The sequence below is a fragment of the Petaurus breviceps genome, unplaced genomic scaffold (assembly GCF_028583685.1).
Source record: "Petaurus breviceps papuanus isolate PSGF00001 unplaced genomic scaffold, PetGlider_PUasm1.0 126, whole genome shotgun sequence".
In the NCBI taxonomy this organism is placed as follows: Eukaryota; Metazoa; Chordata; class Mammalia; order Diprotodontia; family Petauridae; genus Petaurus; species Petaurus breviceps.
In genome coordinates, this window is record NW_027185655.1 from 33,532,465 (window position 1) to 33,539,356 (window position 6,892).

Sequence of the window (6,892 nt, forward strand, 5' to 3'; positions counted from 1 at the left end):
GAAGGATTCTGTCTATATCTCTCTGTCTCTGTTGTTCTTCCAATCCCTCCACCCCCACTTTTCCTCCCCTCCTCTCTTTTTTCCATTCTTTCTTCTTTCTTCCTTCCTTCCTTCCTTCCTTCCTTCCTTCCTTCCTTCCTTCCTTCCTTCCTTCCTTCCTTCCTTCCTTCCTTCCTTCCTTCCTCCACTAACAGAGAAGTAATGAATACATTGGGAAATGAAGGTAATCTAAAATGAAAAGACAGCAATAAAAATATTTTTTAAAAAAGAATGAAGTCATCTCAGACTAACTTCATTCTCCCCTTTTTTATATAGTTCTACTTGATTGGTAAAGAAAACCCCAAATAGGGTCATAAAAAGTTAGACATGACTGAAAAACAGCTGAACAACAAAACTTGACTGTTAGATCAGTGATGCTATAGGAATATTTATAGAAATATGTATGACAAAGTCTGTCAAGCTATCTTTGTAGATGGAGCAGGGAGAGGGAGACAGAGAGAGACAGAGTGAGAGACAGAGAGAGAGACAGAGAGACTGAGACAGAGAGAAAGACAGAGAGACAGAGACAGACAGAGACAAAGACAGACAGAGGGAACAGTAAGGAGAAGGAGGAGAGGAGAGGGAGGGGGAGAGAGAGACCTAAGAAGAGGAAAAAGAAGTGGTAGAGAGGAAGGGAGAGGAAGAGAAAGATACAGAGACCGTGAAACAAACAGACTAGAGACAGAGAGAAAAAGAGAAGGGGAGGTGGAGAAAGAGGAGGAGGAGGGAGCTCAAAACTTCAGTGGCATCTGCAAAAAATCATTTTTCTAACTTCCTGAATTTTTCCTTCTAAGAAACATGAATGTTTTAAAAGCAACTTCTGGTTCTGTTTACCAAAGAACTTTCTAGCCAGGGAGTATTCTAATGAAAACACCCAAGAAGGGGGTGGCCAGGGAGCACAGCGAGTAAGAGCACTGGCCCCAGAGTTGGGATAACCTGGGATCGAATACGGGCTCAGACACTTAGCACCCACCCAGAAACACCTGGCCGTGTAACCCTGAGCAAGTTACTTTACCCCAATTGCTTAGAAGAAAAACAAACAAAAAAAAACCCCACCCAAGACCATACTTATTTGCTGCTTCTACTCAGAATAAATTTAAATAAAATATGAAATACGTGAATATTCCAGGATTACAAAGTGTTGGTTTTAAGATTTTAAAAGAATCTCATTTTATTTTGAAACTTTCAGCTAAACTGGAATCAGGAATTTAATTAGTTTGTTTTAAAGTAATAATTAGATTTTTGCCCCACAGCACCTGTAGAGAAGAGGTACTATCAGAATCTATTGCCAATTAGAATCTAGAATGATTCTATTTAACATACACTGTGAATGAACTGTAGTAAAAATTTCATGCAGGGCATGGGCCCCGTTTTCCATTTTAGCAATTACCATGAAGCAGGGCCTGTCTGTAGCAGGTTTTTAATAAATGTTGTTTATTGACTCAATATTAAATGGCAATGCTGTACTTCTGACTTAAAGTATATCTTCTGTTAATTCCAGAAATAATCAATTCCTTGTAATTTTGCTAATAAATTTCAGATTCTGTTATTCTCTGTGTTCATAGAAACATTCCCTCCTCCCAGTTTCTACTGATTCTATCTTCCTGCCACTCTTCCTCTGGTCTTTTTATACCACATTCACCAGATCCTGTTGTATCAGACTGGTTTCAGCCATCATGGGAAAAATCAAACCAACCGACCCTAATGTTTGGCTCTGCCGAGCTGAAGCCAGAGCACCCAGCAATAACTACCACATTGGAGTAGGTAGGGAGGTATATTTTTTCTACTTTACCCCAATCTTATCATATGTCTTTAAGCTCAAGAATTGAGTGGTCTGAGTTTTATTGCATATCACTTACCTTTTCAGACTAGAGATTCCTTTTCCACCTGGGCTGGGTTTCCCTCAAGTTTCACGACTTCCCTTCAACATGAACTTTGACTTCCTGATGAGGTTTCAGTACCACTCAGGAACTGTCACTGGGATGTGTTTCTTACTGTAGTTAATCTATTACCAGAGATCCTCATCTTTAATTGATTGTGATTCTACTAATAAGCCCTGGTCTTCTTAAACCACCTGGCAAGCTTGTCGTTTTAACATTTCAACAATAATTCAACTTGTTATTTTCAAGAGGAGTCTTTGAATCAGAATTTTGTTGCAGGTGATAATTTCTATTACAAAAGAAAAACCAGGGCTGGAGAATTAAAAGGAACTAAATGGTCCCAAAGAGGGGGGGCAGGGGGAACAGTTGTTTTTAATTCTTCAAAAAATGATAAAAGCCAAAATGGCAGCAAGATTGGCTTGGAATCAGGGAGATCTGTGTTCAAATCCTGCTTTTGACACATACTAGCTGCATGGCCATGGGCAAGTCACTTAAACTCTAAGCGTCAAATTCAACTCTCTAAGATGATTAATTACTGGCAAATTGATCAGTGGAGAGAGTTTCTACACCAGAAATTCTTTACACCAGCGAAATCACAATAAAATCAACATACATTTATTAAAACTTCATATTTAAGTAGAAATAAAGACAGTCTTTGCCTTCAAGGAGATTATATTCTAATAGAGGAAGACAAGACCAAAAAAAAAGCTGAAAAGGGGTGGGGGAGATGGAGGTACCCATAAGACTAGGGAACATTTTAGTGAAATTGTAGTCTGAAAAGAAATGAAAGCAAGGCTAGACTGGATGTCCTCCTTAAGAAGACTGAAAGAAACCAGTCAATCAGAGGGAGGGGCCACAGGGGCAGAAGGCACTTCCGAGGCACTTCCTGAGAAGTCCAGGTGCTAAGTGAATTTAGGGTAAAGGAGTTTCTGGAACATGATAGAGAAATAAGACTAGAGTCAAGAGGACAGCCTGGAGAGAAATGAAAGAATCACAGGTCCAGATATCACTCTTCCCTAAATAACTTCTATGTTATCTAGGTTAAATGCATCACTTTATCCTAGGTTTTAAGATTTCTAATGTTTACGTACTAATACATGTAATTTTCATGTCAATGTCAATACTAATGGATCTTGATTTAAGAATAAGGTCAAAGGAATTTGGGTAAAAATGCTTTTTAAATTTTTTTCTCATCTTACTGAAAACTGTATATCCTATTCCCATTTTTTTTCTAAAAAATGCCATGTAAATAATCTGCATTTTCTTACATTATTTTTGTAGCCCATGTATAATGTTAGTGATATAGCATGCAGGAAATGGAAAATGGCTACATTTTAAATGATTGAAATGTCCTGCCCCCTCTTTTCCCCTCTCAGAAGAAATTCTATAAAGTGTGTATCACTAGTTGCAGCAATCTTAGAGACATCTGGAATTTCTTATAACCTCATGGGCAGATTGAAGAAGTATTCTTCCTGTGTGGATATGACAAGGAAAATGAAACCAATTCATTCAACTGACAAAAACCCTTGGTCTTCTTGTACAGAAGCAACCTCCCCCAGATGGCGGTATCTGCCCATTTCCTGGGTAACGGAAAAACAAACAAACAAACAACAACAAACCAACATTTTTTTCTCTACTTCTTCCCCTCCTTCTCCCTTCCTTTCCTCCAATGTAATTTGGTCATTTTTAACAAAGCATCTCACCGTCAAGCAAGCATGGCACTAGGGATTAATTGTACATGGATGGGATTAACCAAGTATTTTATACATTTGGAAAAACATGGAACAGGATTTTCACCTATGCTTTGTTAAGGCAAAGCATCTTCTAGCTCTAAAAATTTACGGTTTTGTGATATTAAAGGTAGCTAACTGATGCAGTGGACAGAGTACTGGACTTGGAGTCAGGATGATATGAGCTCAAATCCAGCCTCAGATGCTTAGGGGCTATCTGGTCCTGGGAAATCCATTTAACTGTGTTCTGGGTCAATTCCCTCATCTGTAAAATGGATATAATTCTAGCACTTCTGTCCCAGGATTGCTGTGAAGAAAACATAAGATTATATTTGCAAAGTGTTTTGCAAATATTAAATAACTACATAAATGTTAACTGTTATTATTGTTGACGCTATTTTAATACAAATTTTAAAAGTAACTTTTACTGCCTTTATTATACAAATAAGACAAGACTTTAGGTTTTTTTCAGTGGTTTTGTACCGCATCTGAAATTTTCTACTTACCTGAAAATTTCTTGTTTTTGCAAGAGCTAGAATTTAGCACCCTGTGGCATTTTCTAATGGAGAAGTACATCAAGGATTTTAAATCAATTTGTTATATGTTTAATAGAATGCTTCATAATTGACATCAACCCACAAATCATTAAAGAAGAATTTGAATCTTGTTGCCAGAGTTGGAAGGGTTCCCAGAGGCCATATGAGGTCCAACCCTCTCATTTAAAAACTGAAGGACCGAGGTCCAAGGAAGTTGTGACTCACCCAAGGTCGCACAGATCATAAGCAGTAGAGACAGAATTTGAACCCATGCCTTCCAACTCCAGAGCCAGGGTTCTTTCCACTGTAGTAATAACAATAATAGGCATCAGTTATAACAGCATGTACTATGTGCCAAGTAATGTGATAAGCACTTTACAATCATTTGATCCTCACAAAAATCATAAGAGGTAGTAGGTGTTATTATTATCCCCATTTTATAGATGAGGAAACTGAGGCAAACAGGTTAAGTGACTTGCCCAGGATCTCACAGCTAGTAAGTATCTGAGGCCAAATTTTAACTCTGATCTTCCCAATTCCAAGTCTAGGGCTCTGTGCCCTATGGTACCATCTAACTGCACCCATTGCCTAACACATCATGTCTAGGTTGCTCACCCAAGGCAAGTCCCTTAATTTCTTTTAGCCTTACTTTCATTATTATCTGTGAAATATGAACAGCCCAATGACTTTCATGATACCTTAAAGCTCCAAAATCTATTAGCCTGTTATTCAAATCCAATTGCTAAGTTTGGGAATAGGTGCAGAAAAGTGATTTGTGAAGTTGAGCACATTGTGTCATCCACACTCCATTCATTCAACTACATGCTTTATTTTAAGTTGTGGAAGGAAATTTGCAGTTCCATCTGTTTTGTTTGTAAAATGAAAGCAGTCTGAGCAGACTCAACTTACAGAAATGTGCATTTATGGCACCCTGGCAGTTATTAGCCAGGCTATCTTTTATTGCCATCCCTGATAGCAAACAACAGGAAAGCAAACAGACGCTGATGTCACCCTGCCAGTTTTGAGGAACTAGATTCCAGTTGCAGACACAGCAGAACAGCCAATGGTTTGATCTCTAGTGCTTATGTCACAACAGGGAAATTTACAATGAGAGAAACTGGGTAATGAAAAGTCCATTTTTGAATCAGCATCTTAAAAAGCCATCGAGACTCAACAAAAGTTCTGCTGTCCAGACTCCACTTCTCCCCTCCCACTCCCAGTAATTTCTTCATTGATGCTTTTTTGTTTTTATAATCACATTTTCATCTGAATATATCCCTCTCCTGCAATCCATCCCACCTAGCAAGGTGTCCTTATAACAAAGATTTACAAAGAAAAGGGGAAAAAATTAGCAAAACCAACCAACATATTGACCACATCTGATAGCATATAAAATATCCCATACCCATAGCCCCCACTTCTGCAATGAGGGGAGGGAATTACATTTACTCAACCTTTTTTTTTTATTTCTGGCGCCAAGCTTGGTCATTATAATCACACAGCCCTCAGTTTTGTTTTATTGTTCTTTCCATTTATATTGAAGTAGTCATTGCTACATGTATATTGTGGTTTTTTTCTTTGGTTTTGTTCAGCTTAATGGTCTTTAAAATTTTTGTTATTTTATTTTTAGTGATGTCTTTTGTTTTTATATCACATTCATTTCCAAACAAATCCTTCCCCCGCCTCTTGTACTCAGTGAACAAGATAAATTTTATAAAGCAGTACAGGAAAACAAGCCAACATATGAACTGTTTCTGATAGCTTATACACTATTTCCCATGCATACCCCTCCCCAACCCACTCCCCACACACATTTCTTCAATGAGAGGAGAAAAGTACAATTTCCCAATTCTTCCCTGGGGCTGTTCGTGGTCATTATAATTACATTACATTTAGTTTTGCTTTATTGTTCTTTCCATTTAAATTGTTGTAACCAGGTCTACTTAATTTAATGTTCATAACAAAAGCATAAAATAAGTAAACACGATATCAATAGTAACATGAGTAAATGAAAAACTATTATTACTGTAAGTGCAGTAGATTAATGTTGTTGTTCATTCATTTCAATTGTGTCTGACTCTTCATGACTCCATACTTGGGGTTTTCTTGGCAGAGATGCTTGAGTGATTTGCCATTTCCTTTTCTCTCCAACTCATTTTACAGATGAAGAACTGAGGCAAACAGTATTAAATGACTTGCCCAGGGTCACACATCTATTAAGTATCTGATGCCAGATTTGAACTCAGGAAGATGAGTCTTCCTGACTACAGACCTGGCACCCTATCCATTGTGTCACCTAGTAGATTAATACTGCATCATATTAAGTAAAATTCTATGTAATAAGTTGCTGTATTGTCCTATATGATTTAGACACATTTTAGAAAACCTTTACCATACATTAGTTATTGTTGAGTAAGTATATTATTTGTAGTTAATTCTGTAAAAAGTTGCCCATAGATCCTCAGTTACGAGCTTCACTTCTTGCTATAACATTGTTTCTAGGGGAGAATCAGACTCAATCTACATCATGCCAAATGACAGCTCTGTGCTTTTTCTGGGAACAAATCTATAAGGACGAGAGTGGAGATTGACTCATTCTTCCTATTTGTATTTGTATCCCTGACACTTAGCATGGTGGGGGGCACTTTTTGATTTGTTGATTGATTGATGACTACCTATGGCAGGAATATTAATACTTAACTATTTC